This window comes from Callithrix jacchus, chromosome 12, assembly GCF_049354715.1.
Source record: "Callithrix jacchus isolate 240 chromosome 12, calJac240_pri, whole genome shotgun sequence".
Classification (NCBI taxonomy): domain Eukaryota; kingdom Metazoa; phylum Chordata; class Mammalia; order Primates; family Cebidae; genus Callithrix; species Callithrix jacchus.
In genome coordinates this window covers 23,261,555-23,283,634 of record NC_133513.1, presented here as the reverse complement: position 1 = coordinate 23,283,634, position 22,080 = coordinate 23,261,555, and the positions used below count along the sequence as shown (strand labels likewise).

The 22,080-nt window shown below is 42.7% G+C and overlaps 1 pseudogene; it reads left to right on the top strand.

Moving 5' to 3' along the window:
* Window positions 1-1,571: 1,571 nt before the first annotated feature.
* On the top strand, window positions 1,572-2,196 carry LOC100894438 (deoxyuridine 5'-triphosphate nucleotidohydrolase, mitochondrial pseudogene; annotated as a pseudogene).
* Window positions 2,197-22,080: the final 19,884 nt, after the last annotated feature.

The following is a 22,080-nucleotide window of genomic DNA, read 5'->3' as shown; positions in this document are numbered from 1 at the left end:
ATGCTGTTCTCCATACAGCTCACCAATAAGCGTCTGGCCCACAAGAACTCCCAACGATGTCCCCAGCCTGTTGGTCAGAAGGCTGCTCAGTTCCTGACCTTGAAGCCATGCTGAGTCACTGCCAGAAGTTGCTGTCACAGATGACAGTGTTATCAGATAGACCTCAACCCACCGAACATCCCATTGTAGAAATCCAATTAACAATGCTACATAAACATCACCCATCTGATCGATGTTCCTAGCACGTAACATTTTTATTTCATGTACTCACAGCATTTTTACGTGTTCAGGAGTGATTGAGAACTGATCTTTCGTGGTCAATCACCCCAGTATCTAATTACTGGAAATAAGAATAGAGAGCTCAGGCAGAGGGCGAGATCCAGCTCCCAGGAATGAAACTCCTCCCTTATAAATGGGAGCGCAGACACTCCAGTTGCTAGCAAAGTGTATCAAAGGAAGCAAACCCAGATACCTGCAGGGGCCAGAATTTTAAGAGGAAATTGAGCTCAGCTGGCACCACAGCAAACTGGAGGGGGTCTGCCTGATCTAGAGAGGCAGCCCTTTCTCTACCCTCCCCACAATTGCAATGAAGGAATAAGAGTCCAATGCTATCAAATCATTTCACTCTTCCTTAAAATTTGTGTATTTGGATTGTAATCTGAAACAAAACCACATTTTTCAGTGGAAAGAAAAAAGTTTTTTCAACAAACTTTTTTCAAGAAAAACTTTGTTTAAATACTTTGCAGGCCCTGTGAATTTTTTTCTCTCACTTAATAAATTTCCTCCTAGATCTTTGAAGTTGTTCTTGCCCTTTTGTCTATTTTTCCCTTTAACAAACACCTAATGCATGCCTAGTGTGTTGTAGGCACTGGAGATAGAATGGCGAACAAAACAAAGACCCCTGTCATTAGGAAGCCTACCTTCTAGAAGAGGGAGGTTGACCATAAGCAATAAACATGATAAGTAAAGCATATGGTATGTTAGATGGGAGAGGTGCTAAGAAAAGACAGAAAAAGCACGGTGGGCAGGGAATTGGAAATTGTGCAGAGGTTGCCTATTAATATTTATACACATTGGTCTTACACAAGGTGACATTGGAAAAGAGATTTGAAGAAGAGGAAATTAGCCATGCAAACATCTAGGAGAAGAGCATTGGAAGAAGGAATGGCCAGTGCCAAGCCCCCAAAATAGAAATGTGTCTGGTGTGTTCAAGAAACAGTAAATAAACTAGCATGGCTAAAATGGATTGAATGAAGGGGAGACTGGCAGGAGGGAGGGGAAAGAGGCATCAGGAAGGTCGCAGAGCATGTGGGGCTTCCTAAGTCATTGGAATGACTGGTTTTTACTCGGGGGGAGTTGCAGAACCATCGGAGGGTTTTGAGTGGAGAAGAGACAGAGACGACTTGTCTTTCTACCAGGATCCCTCTAGCTGTTGCATTGAAAGCAGACTGTAGGGATCAAGGATGGGGTGGCAGGGAGACCAGCTAGGAGACTGTAATGGTGTCCAGGAGAGAGAGAACGGTGGCTCAGACAAGAGTGGGAGCAACTGAGGTGTTAGGAAGTAGCTAGATGCTCTCCTCGCTCGCCTTCTGGCTCTGCCATGCCCTGCTCTGAAGAGACACCCGCCGTTTCACCCAGCAAGCGGGCCCGGCCCACGGAGGAGGGCGTCATGCAGCTCCACTTTGCCAGGCTCTCCAAGCACGCCACGGCCCCCACGCGGGGCTCCGCACGGGCCGCGGGCTGCAACCTGTACAGTGCCTATGATTACACAATACCACCTATGGAGAAAGCTCTTGTGAAAACAGACATACAGATAACGCTTCTTTCTGGGTTTTATGGAAGAGTGGCTCCACGGTCTGGCTTGGCTGCAAACACTTCATTGATGTAGGTGCTGGTGTCATAGATGAAGATTATAGAGGAAATGTTGGTGTTGTACTGCTTAATTTTGGCAAAGAAAAGTTTGAAGTCAAAAAAGGTGATCGAATTGCACAGCTCATTTGTGAACGGATTTTTTTACCCAGAAATAGAAGAAGTTCAAGCTTTGGATGACACCAAAAGGGGTTCAGGAGGTTTTGGTTCCACTGGGAAGAATTAAAATTTATGCCAAGAACAGAAAACCAGAAGTCATACTTTCTTCTTAAAAACAAAGAATTTTTGCTTAAAGTGTTTTGGTATTTTGTACTTCTGTAAACTTAATAGCTTTACCTTCTAAAAGTACTGCATTCTTTATTTTTTTTTTTATGATTAAAGAAATTTTGTTTTTGTAAAGAAAAAAAAAAAAAGAAGAAGTAGCTAGATTCTGGCATGTCCAGAATCTATAAGAGACTTAAATTAACAAGAAAAAACCAAATAACTCTATTTTTTTAAAAATAGGCAAAGGTCATGGACAGACACTTCCCAAAAGAAAACATGCATGCAGACAATAAGCATAGGAAAATAATGCTTAATATCACTGATCAGAGAAATGCAAATCAAAACCACAGTGAGATACTTTCTCACACCTGTCAGAATGGCTACTATTAAAAAATCACAAACAACAGATGTTGGCGAGGTTGCAGAAAAAAGGGAATGTGTATGCACTGCTGGTGTGAATGTAAATTAGTTCAACCACTGTGGAATGCAAATTAGTTCAACCAGTTTGAAGATTTCTCAAAGAGCTTGAAACAGAGCTACAATTAGACTCAAAATCCCATTATTGGGCATATACCCAAAGGAATATAAATCATTCTACCATAAAGACACATGCATGTGGGTGTGGTGGCTCATGCCTGTAATCCCGACACTTTGGGAGACCAAGGCAGGTAGATTGATTGAGCCCAGGACCTCGAGACCAGCCTGGGCAAGATGGAAAAACTCTGTCTCTACAAAAAAAAAAAAAAAAATTAGCCAGGCATGGTAGCACATACCTGTAGTCCCAGCCGCTCAAAAGACTGAGGTGGGAGGATCACTGAAGCCCAGGAGGTCAAGGTTACAGTGAACCATGATTGCACCACTGCACTCCAGCCTGGCCAACAGAGTGAGACCCTGTCTCAAAAAAATATAAAGATATATGCATGCATATGTTCATCACAGCACTATTCACAATAGCAAAGACATCAAATCACCCAAAATGCCTATTAGTGGGGGCTTGGATAAAGAAAATGTGGTACATAAACACCACGGAATACTATGCAGCTATAATAAAGAACGAAATCATGTCCTTTGCAGCAATATGGATGGAACTGGAGGCCATTATCCTAAGCAAATTAATTCAGGAACAGAAAACTAAATACTGCCTGTTCTCACTTATAAGGAGGCTCTAAACATTGAGTACACATGAACACGAAGAAGGGAACAACAGACACCAGGGCCTACTTGAGGATAGAGGTGAGGAGGAGGGCAAGGATCAAAAAACTACCTGTCTGGTACTATGCTCACTACCTAGGTGACAAAATAATCTGTACACCAAACCCCAGTGACACCTAATTTATCCATGTAACACATCAGCACACATACCCTCTGAACCTAAAATAAAAGTTGAAAAGGACAAAAAAAATCACTGAGTGATATAGAAATGTTATTTGTAATCCATTTGGTAATATGCATTTTACATGGTCTTCTGAATCTTGCCAAAAGAAAAGAAAAGAAGTAGCTTGATTCTACCTAGATTTTAAAGGTAGAACCAACAAGAATATCTGAGGGACTGGTTGTGGGAAGTGAGAAAAATGGAAGATTCAAGGACAGCTCTAAGCTTTTTAGGTTGAATAATCAAAAGAACAAGAAGTCTTTGTAAATACTCACCAGATCCCACATTTCTGAGACAATATAAGACAGCCAGTATACCCCATTTATCACTCACTCTTCAATAATAACGATGGTAATAACACTTATTGAGCACTTACTATATGGCAAGGCATTTTATATGCATATTGCATTGAATCCTACATCCACTCCTTGAGCTAGACAGATTTTTAGCCCAGTTTTTCCCCATGAGGACACTGAGGGTCAGAAAAGTTAAATAACTTGTTAAGTTCACAGAGCTAGTAAGTGGCAGAGCCCAGAGTGAAGCCCAGGCCTCTATGGCTGCAAGACCCATGATCTTAATGGCATGGCATACTGCCTCTTCAATTCCCTAATTTTCTAACTACTTATCATGGGTCAGGCATAGGCTGAGACATGTTACATATGTGATTTCCTTTAATCTTTACAATAATCCTATGAAGCAGCTCTTCTCATTCCCATTTTCAAAAGGAAACTAATTAAAATACCCAAGCCCTACTTCCCTTGTTCCAAAACCGTGGTTCTCCAGGAAAATATGATAGAGCATGCTATGGACTGAACGTTTGTGTCACTCCAAAATTCATACATTGAAACCCTAATCCCTCATGTGATTGTATTTGGAGATGAGCTTCTGGGAGGTAATTAGGTCATGGGGGTGGAGCCCTCATGATGAGATTAATACCTTAAGATGTGATGGAGCACTCTTGAGTTCACTCTCCCCCGCCCCCTCCTCACTCCACCCACATCTCTCTCTGTGTCATGTGAAGATACAGCAAGTAGGTGTCTGTCTGCAAACCAGGAAGAAAACTCTCCCCAAATCAAATCATCTAGGAACTTGATCTTGGACTTCCCAGCCCCAGAACTGTAATAAAAACATTTCTACTATTTAGGCCACATAATCTATGGTACTTGTGTTACAGCAACCTGAACTAAGATAGGACAAGTAGAGTCCTACCCACCTGGCCTGATATTAGCTTGAGGGAAACAAGAAGCTGAGTAAAGTGGGAGAGGCAGTACAAAAGATACAAGGCACAGTCTCTGCATCTAGGGGGTGTGGCTCTCGTAGGGAAAGATGATCAATTACCCATGGCCAGTCAAATGCCAGTACATCTCAAGTATGTGCCTTCCTACAGTGGGTAGCCCATCCATACTGAAGGTTCATCCCATGCCACAGACGCTACTGTACCTTGAGGATACAAAGACAGACCAGAGGAAGCTCCTACAAAATCTGTGAGCAATGAAGAATTTTGGAGGCATATGCATTCTGCAAATGATTTGCAAGGCTTATTTAAATGCATCATAACTGCCACTGAGCCGAACGTCTATTCCCAGTTCTTTTCCTTAAATGTTAAAGACTAAAGACAGCACTTACCATCTGCTGTAGCTTGAGATCTGCTCCTTCCCCCAAGGTCTCCTGACATGGCTGGCCCTGGCTGGCAGTCCCATATGACACAGCATACAGCCCACCGGGAACATCTAGAAGCAGTCAGAACATCTGCTGGCCTTTTCTCTACACTGTGCAGCTGTTTTAAACTTGTAACCCTTCCCTCTCGGGTCACTTCAGGCTAGTGGACAAACACCAAGGGTCTTAGGGTATTTAGCTCAGTCTCCAATGAGTATGGGTCCTTGGACTTCTGCTTGCTTGCTTATTTATTTATTTATTTATTTATTTATTTGGAGACGGAATCTCACTCTGTCACCAGACTGGAGTGCAGTGGCACAATCTCCACTCACTGCAACCTCTGCCTCCCAAGTTCAAGAGCCTGCCTCAGCTTCCTGAGTGGCTGAGACTACAGGCACGTGCCACCACACCCAGCTAAGTTTTGTATTTTTCACCACGTTGGCCAGGATGGTCTCGATCTCTTCACCTCGTGATCCGCCCACCACAGCCTCCCAAAGTGCTGGGATTACAGGCATAAACCACCATGCCTGGCCTATTTATTTAACAAATGCCTACTAAGCATCTGCTATGTTCCAAGGATGGTTATCAATGACACAATGGTGAACAAGAAAAATGCAGGTTTTGCCCTCATTAAATAAAGTCTAGAAGAGAAAACAAACTTTGAGGAAGTTAACTGGCTATTGGGAAGATGTACAGAGTACACCAGGAACATGGTAGATCTACACCAGTGTAAGGTCTCCTGGAGTAAGTGATATTTCAGCTAAGAAATGAAGCAAGTGTTAGCAGGATGGTGGTGAGGATGGGTGAATCATTCCAGCCAGAAGGAATAACGTGTGAAAAGGCCCTGAGTCAGGATAGAGCATGTCAGCTTCGAATAAGAGACAAAACTATAAAGCAAGGAAGAGAGTGATGTAAGACAAAGCAAAGATACCAGATTATATAGGGCCTGATAGGTCATCTTAAGGAGTTCATTTTTATTCTGAAGGCAGGGGAAAACCATTAAAGGATTTAAGCATAGGAGTGACTTGATTCAATTTGCATTTTTTAAGTTTTATTCTACTTTAGGTTCTGGGGTACATGTGCAGATCATGCAGGATTGTTGCATAGGTACACACATGGCAATGTGGTTTTCTGCCTCCATCCCCCCATCACCTACATCTGGCATTTCTACCCATGTTATCCCTTCCCGACCTCCCTACCCTCTCTGCTGTCCCTCCCTTGGCACCCTCCGCAGCAGACCCCAGTGTGTGATGCTCCCCTCCCTGTATCCATGTATTCTCATTGTTCACCACCTGCCTATGAGTGTGAACATGCAGTGTTTGGTTTTCTGTTCTTGTGTCAGTTTGCTGAGAATGATGGTTCCCAGATTCATCCATGTCCCTACAAAGGACATGAATTCATTATATTTTATGGATGCATAGTATTCCATGGTGTATATGTGCCACCTTTTTCTTGTCCAGTCTGTTGTTGATGGGCATTTGGGCCGGTTCCAAGTCTTTGCTGTTGTAAACAGTGCCACTATGAACATACATGTGTCTTTATAGTAGAATGATTTATAATCCTCTGGGTATATACCCAGTAATGGGATTGCTGGATCAAATGGAATTTCAATTTGCATTCTTAGAGATAATTCCGATGGCTATGTGGGAAGAAACAAGAGAACAAGGAGGAGGTGAATTGCAGTCCTTTGCAGTTGTCCAGATGAAAGCTGGTCACTTCCAGGGGCTAGGCCATTAGAAATGAAACAAATGGTATCTAGGAACGTTTTGGCCAGTGCAACAAAACTTGGTGAGAGACTGCATGAGGCCAGAGACATACATGCAGCCAACAAGCATACAAGGGTAGAGAAGATAGCATGGAGGCTGCTTTCACCTTTTGAGGACAATGGTGTCATTTTGAGATAGGGAAAACTGAAGGAGGAGCAGGTTTGACAAGTAAGGGTGATGAATTCATTTCTAGACATGCTGAATTTGAGATGACTGCAAGACATTCAAGAGGATATGTCCAGAAAGAAAACTCAGCCAGCCTCCTATATTTGTTCTGACTTCCCTTATATAAAGAAGAAACAGCCAAAAAAGAAAAGCTTCTATCCTGTGAGTCTTGTTTGATTTGTGCCCCTGCTGTTGCTGACAAAAACCATGCTGGAACATTTCATATTCAGGGATGCGTCAGAACCCATTGTGAAGCACCTTGGACAGCTCCCCCGGTGGCCCCTTTTTACAAACCTAGGTTTAAATCAGCCCACTATGTATCTTGCCTTCTATCCTATTCCACACTGCCCCACTGACCTCCTCAAACGCTACATTATAAGAGGACTGGCTGAAAAATTATTCATGCTCAACAGATCCTTCCCAAGGCTAAAGTTCATTCAGGGAGTCAAGACTGGAGTGAGCCCTGCAGAATATAGGGTGAGAGAGACAGGGAAAGTGGCCTGGGGAGATAATGGAAAGAAGGGTAGCTTCAGGAAAGGACTCATTTTTTAAAACTTTTCTTTTAGGTTCAGGGGTACATGTGCAGGTTTGTTATATAGGTAAAGTTGTGTCACAGGGGGTTGTTGTACAGATGATTTCATCACCCAGGTACTAAGCCTAGTACCTAGTAGTTATTTTTTTCTGATCCTGTCCCTCCTCCCAAACTCCACCTTCTGATAATCCCCAGTGTGTGTTGTTCCCCTCTTTGTTTCCATGTGTTCTCATCAACTTAGCTCCCACTTATAAGTGAGAATACGCAGCATTTGGTTTTTTCTTCCCCCCATTAGTTTGCTAAGAATAATGGCTTCTAGCTCCATCCAAGTTCCTGCAGAGAACATGACTTTATTCTTTTTTATGGCTGTGTAGTATTCCACTGTGTATATGTACCACATTTTCTTCATCCAGTCTACCATTGATGGGCATTTAGGTTAAAGGCATGTCTTTCCTATTGTGAATAGTGCTGCAGTGAACATATGCATGCATGTGTCTTTAAAATGGAATGATTTATATTTCTTTGTGTATATACCCAGAAATAGGATTGCTGGGTCAAATGATAGTTTTGTTTTTAGTTCTTTGAGGAATCACCATACTGCTTTTCACAATGGTTAAAGTAATTTACACTTCCACCAACAGTATATATGTGTTCCCTTTTCTCCACAACCTTGCCAGCAGCTGTTATTTTTTTACTTTTTAATATAGCCATTAGCCATTCTGGGCTGAGCACAGTGGCTCATGCCTGTAATCCCAGCACTTTGGGAGGCCAAGGCAGCAAATTAACCTGAGGTCAGGAGTTCAAGACCACCCTGGTCAACATGGTAAAACCCCATCTGTACTTTAAAAATTACAAAAACTAGCTGGATGTGGTGGCACACACCTGTAGTCCAAGTTACTTGGGAGGCTGAGGCAGGAGAATTGATTGAATGTGGAGGGCAGCATTTGCAGTGATAGCGCCACTGCACTCCAGCCTAGATGACAGAGTGAGACTCCATCTCAAATACTAATAATAATGGCCATTCTGACAGGTGTGAGACGGTATCTCATTGTGGTTTGATTTGCATTTCTCTAATGATCAGTGATACTGAGATTTTTTTCATATGCTTGTTGGCTGCATATATGTCTTTTTTTGAAAATGTTCATGAGGAGGGGACTCCTTGATAAAGTTTCAGAAACACCAAAGAACTGTGCACCCTTAAAAACGCAGCCTGGGCATAAGGATGTAGCTTGGTAGTACACAAAAACACTTCAATAGCGGTATTGATTCAGGTCCAAGACTTCTAATTAGGAGATAAAAGAAAGAACAAGAGAATAAGATAATTCTTTATGTGCTCACATAGCATGATGCTCATAGTATACTCTGTTTTGAGAGGGAAGGGAAGGACAGCTTGCAGTACAGAATGCATGGTGTGATCTTGTTTATGTCTGCACAGAAAACTTTTCAAAGTCTGGAAAAATATACCCTGAACTGCTAATGGTAGGCATCTCTGAGAGGAGGGATCGCAGGGAGATTTTACTTTCTCCCTAGTATTTTTATTTTTTATAATAATTCTGTCTTAGTCTGTTTGGCTGCTATAACAAAAATGTCACACATTGAGTGTATCATAAACAACAAACATTCTCCTCTCTCACAGTTCTAGAGTCTGGGAAGTCCAACATCAAGGTGCTGGCAGATTCAGTTCCTAGTGTGGGCCCATTCCTCACAGAAAGCACCTTTTAGCTGAGGTTTCTGCCTTCATGACCTAATCACCTACTGAAGGCCCCACTCTTGATACCATTACATTAGGGGCTAGGGTCCAACATATGAATTTGGGGAGACACAAATATTCAGACCATAGCAGATTCTATATTGGGTTGACATTTGGCTAATATACAGCATGATTCACCAGCTGTGTGGGTATTTAAAATAATAAAATCCTTCTGTACTAGTTGGGAAAAGCCACTGTCCCAAGCCCCACAAGAACCCTCCCACTCCACTCATGATCCAGCAGGTAAAGGGTTAACACCAAGTACATCCGGGAGCTTCCAGACTCCCTAATATTACTCTAAGACCGGAGTCCATTCTGCTTGGTCTGTTTACAGGCTGGGAACATTGTTAATTTCTAAAATATCTATTGTTCTTTTCCCCTCCCAAAAAAAAGTGATATTCTTTTTTTTTTTTTTTTAAGCCTCATGTTGGCTCCAATCAGAATTAACATAATGACGCTCCTGCTAGAAGAATTTTAGAACACGTTCGCAATTTTTATTGCGGTCATGACTCACATGTCAAATGACTTTTACATAAAAGACTTGCTCTCATGGGCTTACCCAAATTTTAAAAATGATTCTGGTTTGCATATGGCCCAGATGCAAGCTACTGAATTGGGATTGCTACCCAAGACTCTCCCTGATGTCATGTCACACACCCAAGTGTGCTCGCTCTTTTCTGCAGGCCTGTGTCAGCTCCGTTCCTCCCACTGATTTCATACTTAGCCTCTGTTCCTTAATATTTCTTGTCATTATGTTCTGTCACTCTGACTGCTTTGTAAGCACTGTGAAGACATCAGAAGACAATTTTTTTTTTCTGTATGTAGCCTACTGTCTGGTTTGTAGTAGACCTTCAAGGTTATTTATTGACTGGTTCACAACTATAATCCCAGCACTTTGGGAGGTCGAGGTGGAAGAATCTCTTGAGTCCAGGAGTTTGAGACCAGCCTGGATTGACATAGGGAGACCTTGTCTCTACAAAAAATAATTTTAAAAAATAGCTGAGCATTGTGGTGTGCAGCTGTAGTACCAGTTACGTGAGAGGCTGAGGTGGGAGGATCACCTGAGCCTGGGAGGTTGAGGCTGCAGTGAGCTGTAATCACGCCACTGCACTTCAGCCCTATTTACTGCTATTGATATGTGTTATTTGCCAAGTGACCCTCTTCCTCGGTTACTGCCACAATTGTCACTGCATGGTGGTGCTGCGGATGATACAAAGCCTGCTGCCAGAAGCTTGAACAAAACTGGTGTGAGAAATACTCTCCCATCTTAAGGGGCAGAAATTATTTGCCTACCTGTCTTTTACAATGGGCATTGCTTTACAGACCTCTCTCCTCCTTAATATTTTTATCTACTCTTATCTGATGACAAACATTATTCCCTTTTCTCCTATAATGTTTGTCACAGGACAAAAACTCTTTACCCATCCATATGCTTCATGCCAGACATTAGAAGACATCTTTGCTCTTAGCAGCATCCCTGTGTCAGAAAGCCAAAGAGCCTCAAGCCAGATGAAAGTCTTCAGTATCCTGATGACTGGTCGGTGTTTGGTTAATGAGGGTGATCCAAACCAGTGTCATAAGAACCCCCGCCCCAATTCCAGTGGTTTAGCTTATTTCTCATGCACATAAAGCACTGTGGGGGTGTATCTGATCAACAGGCAACTTTCTTCCACACAGTGATTCAGGGACCCATCTTACAGTTCCACTTTTCCCTAAAGCTTTGGAATGATCTGCACTCTGCTAGCAGAGAAGGAAAGAGGGTAGCTACTTCTTAAAAACAAAAAAAACAACCCTGACCCAACACATGAACATGAAGATGGGAACAACAGACACTGGGGAATGCAAAATGCAGGAGAGGAGAAGGGGGACAAGATTTGAAAAACTACCTATTGTGTACTGTGCTCACTACCCAGGCGACGGGTTCATTTGTACTCCAAATGTTAGCATCACACAGTACACCTTTATAACAAACCTGCACAAATAAAAGTTGGGGGGAAAAAGAAAAGAGAAACTCTAGCAAAACTCTAAGTAAATAAAGCATTAACCCAGAAGTAACACACTTCACTTCTGCTCATGTTCCTGTGGTGAAGAGTAATCACATGACCACCTGCTCACAGGAGGGAAACGGGAAATGGCATCGCTGGCCTAGAAGTTGCCTCACAGCAGGAACTTCATGCTGCAGAAAGGGGATAAGGAATTTTTCATGGATAGCTAGTCTTCTGCCGTAGCCAATCAATTTCAAAGGAGTCCAGTGATCTCCTAATTTCAGTGAATTAGAAGATCATCTAATGGGACTTTAAGAAATCTCCAGTCCAGGCGCCATGGCTCACGCCTGTAATCCCAGCACTTTGGGAGGCCGAGGCAAGCAGATCACTTGAGGTCAGGAGTTCAAGGCCAGCCTGGCCAACATGGTGGAACCCCATCTCAACTAAAAATACATAAATTAGTCGGGTATGGTGTCACATGCCTGTAGTCCCAGATACTCATGAGGTTGAAGCAGGGGAAATCGTTTGAACCTGAGAGGTAAAGGTTGCAGTGAGCAGAGATCATGCTACTGCACTCCCACTTGGGTGACAGAGTGAGACTCTGTCTCAAAAAAATAAATAAATAAATAAATCTTCAAATGTAGGCAAAAAACACAACATTTTCAGTTTTATTTATTTATTTATTTTAATAGACAGGATCTCACTCTGTCACCCAGGCTGGAGTGCAGTGGTACAAAATCATAGCTCACCGCAGCCTTGAACTCTTGGGCTCAAGCAATCCTCCTGCTTTAGCCTCCCAAGTAGCTGGGACTACAGACAAGCACCACTATACCTAGCTATTTTTTTCTTTTAGAGAAATGGGGTCTTGCTTTGCTGTGCAGGCTAGTTTCAAGCTCCTAGCCTCAAGCATTCCTCCTGCCTTGGCCTCCCAAAGTGCTGGGATTACCAGTGTGAGCCACCACATCAGGCTATTCTTTCCAGGTCTCTTAACACTCCTGTTCCCTATCACAGGATGTAGGTTTTTATGCCAATGGACAAAGACTTGAATTGGGAGGGGATTATTCAGTGTGGCAAGGTTATAACCTACATAAACCTTTAAATTACACTTGAAGCATGGTCTGCCGCCATAAAGCTTGCAGGCATCAGGAAGCCGAGAAAGCATCCTACTATTCTTTGACTGAAATTAGTCTCTATTCTCTATGTGACCACTCTTCACCGGAGCATCATGGTACTGTGATCAGCCATGCTTCCCATCCTTGAAGTTCGAATCAAATCTGTGAAGGAAGCCTGGAGTAAACTCCCAGGACACGTGTCTAATAAAGCTATTTTGTTTTTTAAAATATAAGCAACTGCTACGAGACCATAATGAACGTTTTTATTTTTAAAGTACTTTCTTTCATAGGGAAGAAATGTAATGCATTCTTTTCCCCAAAAATAATAAAGAAAATTGCTACTGGGAAAGGTTTGGCATTTGAAACCTAGTGGGAGATTTCTCCAGCAGATGGTTTAGTGGCAAAAAGCTTTTAAGAATTTCTGACTGCTAGAGAAAGAGGGAGAGGGAAGGTGGGGGCTGGGGGGAGATTGATTTGATGTGATAAAGAAAAGATGTATCCAAAGAAAGCAATTCTTATTCAAGTTCTGATGACTCAAATGATCCATAGACTAGATCACAGATTCCAAAACCTGACTGTGCATCAGAATAGCATGGAAAGCTTGTTTAAAATACCGATGGAATCAGAATATCTGTGGGTGGTGACCAGACATGCATATGTTTTCAAGCTCCATAGGTGATTTTGTTGAAACACAGTGCCCTCTTTGTTTAATTCTGATGGTAGCTACAAAGCTAGGCAGTACTATTAGCTTAGCAAACAGTTTGCACTCTTAACCACTTGCCTAGCATTTGCTGTACGCCCAAGCCCACCAGCCGCAGGCTCTTTACTGGGTCTTTTATCTTTTTACAAAAAGCATTTGGATGATATACTTGAGAACCCCGTGGATGAGGATGCCAATGCATTTGATTATTTCATTTGGAAGCAAGAGAGGCAAAATTCACAGCCAATCCACCCAGCACTCTCTGCAGAGAATCACAGCTATGTCATAGCAAATAGCTCTGTTGAATACCTTGGCTGCAGGGTGGTGTTCTGGGAGGAGCAGAGACTTTAGCAGACTGGCTTTAACTCCCAGCCCTGCTGCCTGCTAGCTGGGGGCCCAGGATAAATTATTTCAATCCTGTTTGTTGTTTGTAAACAGGAAAGAATTCTACAGACCCCATAGTAATATAAGTTTCAAATGGGGCCAGGTGCGGTGGCTCATGCTTGTAATCTCAGCAGTATGGGAGGCCAAGGAGAGTGGATCACCTGAGGTCGGGAGTTCGAGACCAGCATGGTCAACATGGTAAAAAACCCGTCTCTACTAAAATTACCAAAAAAAAAATTAGCTAGGCATGGTGGCAAGCACCTGTAATCCCAGCTACTCAGGAGGCTGAAGCAGGAGAATCACTTGAATCCAGGAGGTGGTGGTTGCAGTGAGCCGAGATTGTACCACTGCACTCCAGCCAAGGCAACAAGAGCGAGACTCCATCTAAAAACAAAAAAAGTTTCAAATGGGAAAAATGTACAAAAAGCATCTGGGAAAGAACCTGCCATGGAATAGGAACTTTATAAATAGTGCTAATCTCACCACATTTCTTTTAACCTCCTTACCCCTGGAAAGAGGAGACCCAATTAGCAACAGCTAAGAAAAGGCATTCACGTTTTCCCAATACTCCTGAATTTTCTACAGAAGGGTTATCCAGGATAGAATTTGGAGACAGATGTCCTTCTCTATTACCACTGCATAGATGCTTACCTCCAGTCCCAGGTGTCACTCCAACCAGAAAGCATCTCCTAAAACATGAGGCCAATCCTGAGAAATGCCAGATATGGCTTTTGTAACTTAGGTTATAGAAGTGATGTCTGTGAGTCCCACATGGTCAAATACAAAATTATACAGGATTCAAATTAATCACATAGACAGGCATAAAACACCAGATTCTAAATATTATTTACCCAGCATCAAGCAGATGTTTGTTTCCAAAGCTACAATCTTCTCTAATTGGCTGACGTTGTGCTGCATAGACTCAATGCAAGCTTATGTTCTATAATGAATGACAAATGCCTAGAAGAATCCTCTGTGAGTTGGCAGCCTCCCCCTCTAGCATGCAAATTACGCCGAAATCCCATCAGCAGACGCAGATAAGCTCATCTGCATGATTGGCAAACTAGTGGATAAACACACCCCTGAATTCATTGTCCAAATTCAATTTGGTCGGTTCATCTCCATTTTCAGTGATCATTTATTTGTCAGTTTATTCTTTCAGCCAACAGGACGGAGCAGCTATTCAGAAACAGGCACTGTCTTAGGCTTTAGGGATACAAAGTTCTCTTCCTCCAAGAAGTCCATGATGAAGGAAGTGAGACGAGGCCAGGAAAGAAATAAAATGAACTAGGAACAGTACAAAACTAGAGATGTGGGCAAATGTCTGTGGTGACACAGAGGAGAAGTGATCAACTCTACCTACAGGGGTTGGAGGTGGCGCCATAGATTTCCATGGTGCAACTCAGAGGAAGATGTTAGCTAGACAGACAAACTGTAGAAAAGAGGGTTTCAGTCAAGAGAATAGCAAGAAGGCATAACGATGTGCGTCTTGTTCTGAGAACCAATTTATCTGGCTAACCCAGAAGATGCCAATGTCTGTTCTGTTTCAGCTCCTTTAAAATCCACCCAGGGCCAGCTATGGTGACTCACGCCTATAATCCCAGCAATTTTGGAGGCCGAGGTGAGAGAATCACTTGAGGCCAAGAGTTTAGGACCAGCCTGAGCAACATAGCAAGACATTCCCATCTCTACAAAACATAAAAAAATTAGCCAGGCACGGTGATGTGTGCCTGTAGGCCCAGCTACAGGGAAGCTGAGGCAAGAGAACCCCTTAAGCCTGGGGAATTCAAGGCTGCAACGAGCTATGATCATGTCACTGCAGTCCAGCATGAGTGACAAAGTGAGATCCTGTCTCTCAATAAATAAATAATTTTTAAATTAAATAAGTATAAATTAAAAGGTTTTAACAATAAAATCCACCCAGGTGGACATGTAAAATGGCTATGTCTATTGAAATGTAAAATGTGCCTGTCTCTGTAGTAATGACCAAGGCAATGGATTCAGGTCCTCATGGCCCATTTAGTTTTTCTCTGTCTCACAGGCCTAATTATACATTTCTTCCATAAAATGTGTGATCATGAGGAAAAAAAATCTTGGTGGGTTAACACAGGTTCACATTCATTATGGAAACATGTCACGGTTGTGTTTTCTTGTCTGAGGTCTGTTGTCCTAACAAGATCTTAAGCATCGTGAGAAGACAGGCTGTGCCTATTCTGTTAACCCTGTTCTCAGCAGTGCCTAAGATAATGCCATCACACAGGAAAATATTTTGTACAGACATACATGCTTGGCTAACTGAATAAATGAATAAAACATCTCGAAGCCTAAATCTACAAAAATTTTAAAAAACAATAAAACCTTTATGTCTTATTTGTAGGAGCAGAAGATTGGGGGAAAGTGATGTGTAAGAGAGAGTTAAAAGAATTCTAGCATATCAATGTAAAGGACAATGTAAACTTGGACACAGGGAGGGGAACATCACACACCAGGGCCCTGGGGATGGGAGGCTAGGGAAGGAATAGCAAGAGGTGGGGGGATTGGGGAGGGATAGCATTAGGAGAAATACCTAATGTAGATGATGGGGCAATGAATGCAACAAACCACCACCAGGCAGGTGTACACCTATGTAACAAACCTGCACGATCTGCACATGTACCCCAGAACTTAAAGTATAATTTAAAAAAACAATAATTAAATAATTCATTAATTTTTACAAAAAGAAATACTACGTAAATTAAATACTATGTAAAAAGGCATGAGTTGGCCAGGTGCAGTGGCTCATGCCTATAATCCCAGCATTTTGGGAGCCCAAGGCAGGTGGATCACTTGAGGTCAGGAGTTCAAGATCAGCCTGGTCAACATGGTAAAACCCCATCTCTACTAAAAATACAAATATTAGCCGGGTGTGGTGGTGCACGCCTGTAATCCCAGCTACTTGGGAGGCTGAGGCAGGAGAATCACTTGAACCCAGGAGGCAGGGGTTGCAGTGAGCCAAGATCTCGCTGCCATTGCACTCCAGCCTGAGCCACAGTGGGAGACTCTAACTCCAAAAAAAAAAAAAAAAAAGCATGAGTATCTCTATAGTTACAGAAGATTTACAGTTATGGGGAAAGATCCAGAATATATTGTCAAGTGAAAAAAAAGTGAAATAAAGAAGAATATATATAGTATGATACCTTTTGTGCAAGAAAGAAGAGAAAATAGAAACACATGTTCGTCTTTGCTTTACGTTCCAAAAGGAACCGTGGAGGTATACACAAGAAACTAATACCTATAGGGGTGAGAGAAGGAAAAATAGATTAGAGAAAAGATGGGGGAAAGACTTTGCAACATATATCTTGCACATCATCTTTTATATTTGAATTAAGTAAATGTAAGACCTATTCAAACACGAGAACTTAATTTTAAGACGTATCTTACAACCAGCAATTTCAGTCTCGGTAGCCACAGCAGAGAATCACTCACACGTGTGCATAGGAGGTGTACAGAAGGGTATTGGTCATAGCGTTTCTTATTATAGAGGAAAACACAGTAGGAATAACCAGAACGTTCATTAATGGAGTCACAGAATAAACGGTGGCATGTTCAAACTTTGAATGTTATGCAGCAGTTAAAACCATGAGGTAGATCTATGTCTACTAACATGGACAAATCTCCAAGATTTACTGTTGCATACGGAAAAGGCGAGACTGCTGATTATCAGGGGTGAGGGGAGGGGAAGGTGATGGGCAGATGTAGGTCAAAGAGCACAAAGCTTCAGTTAGGAATAAGTTCAGGATATCTATTGCATAGCACGGTGACTGTAGTTAATAATAACTGTAGTAAGCAAGGCCAGTGGCTCACACCTGTATTTTCAGCCCTTTAGGAGGTCAAGGTGGGTGGATCACTTGAGCTCAGGAGTTCGAGACCAGCCTGGCCAACATGGTGAAACATCGTCTCTACAAAAAATACAAAAATTAGCCTGGTGTGGTGGCATTAGCTTGTAATCCCAGCTACTTGGGAGGCTGAGGCAGGAGAATCGCTTGAACCTGGGAGTTGGAGGTTGCAGTGAGCTGAGATGGCACCAGTGCACTAATGTCTGAAATGATAATTAAAAAATAATAATGTATCATATACTTGAAAATTGCTAAGAGCAGATTTTAAATGTTCTTACAACAAAAAATAAGTCAGTGAGGTGGTAAATATGTTAACTAGGTTGATTTAGCCATCCCACAGTACATACATGTATCAAAATATTACATTGTATGCCATAAACACACAATTTTTTTTCTGTGACAGTTTCTCTTTCTGTCACCCAGGCTGGAGTGCAGTGGCACAATCATCACTCACTGCAGCTTTAAACTCCTGGGCTTAAGCGATTCTCAAGCCTCAGCCTCCCGAGTAGCTGGAACCACAAGCACATGCCACCCATGCCCAGCAACTTTTTGTATTTTTTGTAGAGACAAGGTCTCGCCATGTTGCCTAGGCTTGTCTGAAACTCCTGAACTCAAGCTGTCCTCCCACCTTGGCCTCCTAAAGAGCTGGGACTACAGGCGTGAGCTACCACACCTGGCCAACATATGCAATTTTTATTTGTCAACTAGGCAACAAGTAAAAGAAAAAGGTGCAGAAACATATAATACCATTAATGGCACACACACACACACACACACACACACACATACACACGCCCCAATACAGAGCTTTATAAGCTGAAACAAGTCACATCAAACTGGCAACAGTGCTTGTTTCTGGAGATGGTCTATGAGAGCGGTTGGTAAACCTCTTTTATAAAAGGCCAGATAGTAAATATTTTAGGCTCTGCGGGGCTTAGGGTCTCTGTCCTGGCTAATCAGCAATTCCTTTGGAGTGTAAATGCAGCCACAGATAATATACAAATGAACAAGCTGTATTTTAACAAAACTTTATTTCAATAAATACGGCAAGCCAGATTGGGCCTGCAGTCATTTTCCAACTCCTGGTCTAGAGAACCAAGAGGAGAGGTATAAAGCCTCTCATGTTTAGGGTTTTTTTTAAACAACGAGAATGAAAGCATCTCTTATGCATGTAATTAAAGTGAATTTGAAACAACGATGTGGGTGTATTAGTCTGTTTGGGCTGCTGAAAGAAAATAGTACAGACTGGGTGTACTATTTAAAAGCAGGCACTTACTGGCCAGACACAATGGCTCATGACTGTAATCCCAGCACTTCGAGAGGCCAAGGCAAGCAGATCATTTGAGGTCAGAAGTTCAAGACCAGCCTGGCCAACATGGTAAAACCCTGTCTCCACTAAAAATACAAAAAAATTAGCCAGGCATGGTGGAGCATGCCTGTAGTCCCAGCTACTCCAGAGGCTGAGGCAAGAGACTCACTTAAACTTGGGAAGCAGAGGTTGCAGTGGGCCAAGATCATGTCACTGCACTCCAGCCTGGGCAACAGAGCGAGACTCCATCTCAGGAAAAAAAAAAAAAAACAGACATTTATTTTCTCACTGTTCTGGAGGTTAAAAGTCCATGATCAAGGTAGAAGGGTTGGTTTCTATAATTTTATACATACATGATTTATTTATTTACTTATTTATTTATTAAGAAACAGGATCTTGCTATGTTGCCCAGGCTGGTCTTGAACTCCTGAGCTCAAGTGATCTTCCCACCTTGGCCTCCGGAAGTACTGGGATTACAGGCATGAACCACCACGCCCAGCCCAGAGTTGGTTTCTAGTGAGCCCTCTCTTCCTGGCTTGCAGGCGGCTGACTTCCCACTCTGTCTTTTCTCTGTGCTTACACCAAGAGATAAGGGAAGAGGCACTCTCTAGTATCTTTGCTTCTTCTTCTAAGGGTATCAGTTCTCTTAGATTAGGGCCCTGCCCTTATGACCTCGTTCAACCTTAGCTACCTCCCTAAAGGCCCTATATCCAAATACAGTTACCCTGGAGGTTGAGGCTTCAACATACAAATTTGGGAAGGACACAGTTCTCCATAACAATGGACCATGACCTGTATCCTGTAACAGCAACACACAGGCTCCTTTTCTCAGAATCCAGGCAAATCAGTCAAGATTATGATGATTCTCAAAATGAGGAGGCCTAGCCAGAGGTTATACCCTTCCTGCTCTGATTTTCTCCTCCTTCTCCCTAACGGTGTGCTATTGTCCTGTTCTAAGAAGTCTTTGCCTTGCCATTCACTCTCCCTTGGATCTCTCCTTACCTGTTAGACATCCTAGAAAAGGGTGCATTGAGAAATAGCTGTGGCAACAGATCCAGACCTCCTTTGGTTGAGCTGCAGCAGCACAAAGCAGGTCTCTAATTTTCCACTTTAGAGGAAAGAAAGAGACACGGGGCCAGAGGCGGATGTGGGGGCAGAAGGTGAAGACCTTCAAAATTCTAAGGTGTTAAGTATTTTTTCAACATATATTTAGGAAGACACTGAGCCTATCAGGGGAAAAGGAGGGATGGTGAGTGTGTGTGGACGACGCGCAGCCTCTCCTACGCATCCTCAGCAATTCTTCTCTCATCTGATTGCATGCCCCAGTCAGCAAAACCGAAGCCCTGAAATCAATAAGGCCCCTTACAAGACCAATTAGCAGCCACCTGTGATTCTAAGATCATGCCCCCTTCTGTGAAGAAAAAAGAGGTTTCTGTTCCCTGTCCCAAAGATCTGAGAGTTGGATTCTTTCCAACTGCATTTCGTAGTCTCCCAGAGTGTTCTGATGGGTAAAATGTTCTCCTCTCATCGCATTTCCAGGAAGTTTCTATCCTCATAGACATACTTTAATGTCCTTTTGTAAGTGAGCATTGCATACAGCAGCCTGGCTAACCCATTCCACAATCTAGCATCAAAGGAACACATGAACTTAAAGGTGAGAAAAACACCATCTTTTTCTTTCTTTCTTTCTTTATACAGCATCTCACTGTGACCCAGACTGGAGTAAGATGGCAGTGGCATGATCATTGCTCACTGCAGCCTCAATCTCCTAGTCTCAACCAATCCTTCCAACTCAGCCCCTGGGGTAGGTGGGACTACAGGAGTGCAGCACCATGCTAATTTTTTTATTTTTTGTAGAGATGGGGTCTCGCTATGTGGCCCAGGCTGGCCTTGAACTCCTGGACTCAAGTGATGTAAGTGAGTCACCCAGTTTGGCCTCCAGGTATTGCAGAACAAATCATCGCCTCTTTTCATGCCTCAGCCAGGGACTTTCTTCTATTTTCCTATCTTGGGTAGAGAGACCCGGCCCAGAAATCTCCAAGCTTTTGGGCTATGGTAAATTTGAGGTACATCTATTGTGAGCCACCACACCCAGCCACAATCTTTCTTCAAGTCTCTCTCTCTCTTTCTCCTCTCTTTCCCACCCCTCCTCGAAATTTGGCTAACCTTCTGTCCTGGGACTAGCCCTACCTGTCTGGAGCTCACATCTTGTTGGTATTAGATGGAGAGTGTTCTTCAAAAGTCCGTCAATCCACCCTCTTTAGGTGAGCCAGCCTCTTTGGAGTGAAATGCCCAAGTTTCATGGGCTTCTTGTTCTTTGTAAGTATAGAGTGATTGATCCCTCACGAGATAACTTAAGGGTGTGTGTTTGCTGGTTGAACCCTAAAGGCTGGGCAGTGAGCCAAGGTCATAGAGCAGGTGTTCCTGAGAACCCAAACATCCCACAGCATATCCGAGATTATACCAAGAGAAAGTCTTATTGCATGCAATAGGCAAAGAGCCAAAAAATTTAGCTTAAAAGCAGCTTACAGATGGGAGGCAGGTGGGTCTCTGGAGCTGTCCTACTGCCAGGACTATATGTAAGTCCCAATAAACTCATCTACTCATTAAGCTGGACTGGTCTGAGTCATTCTTTGGTCTCTTGGCTCCTTCCCAGTTTGTGGGGACATTGTTTCACACGGTCCCCAGTTCTTCTCATAATAGCCTGTGGCTCAGAAGCAGGGGGATTTTCCTCTTCACTGTTGCCTCTCACCTACAGTTACAAAATAAACTTACAACCAAATTCGCCTCTCCCTGTCAAGGAGCTGGATCAGGTATTTTTATAGTGCTGCTGGCCAAATGAAGAAGAGAAGAATCTAGAATAGCTTGGAGATTTCTGGGCCGGGTCTCTTTACCCAAGATAGGAAAATAGAAGAAAGTCCCTGGCTGAGGCATGAAAAGAGGCGATGATTTGTTATCTTTTGGGCTATGGTAAATTTGAGGTACATCTAGGACATCCAAGTAGAATGTTAGACATTCAAATCTAGAGTTTGGCCCTAGAGAAAAACCCAAATCAAAAAATGGACAAAGAATATGATCACTCAGTTCACAGAAAAGGACAAAAACAGCTCTTAAATATAGAAGATGATGTTCAACCTCACTTATAATAGAGGAAATGCAAATTGACCACCTGAATAACATTTCTCACCTATCAAATTGGAAGAAAACCCAAATGTTTGGTAACACATTTTGTTGTTAAGGGCTGTGGGGAAACAGGAACGCTTCTCCATTGCTGGTGAGGATTTAATTTCATATAATCACTCTGAAGAGCAATTTGGCACTCTAACAAAATTACAAATGTA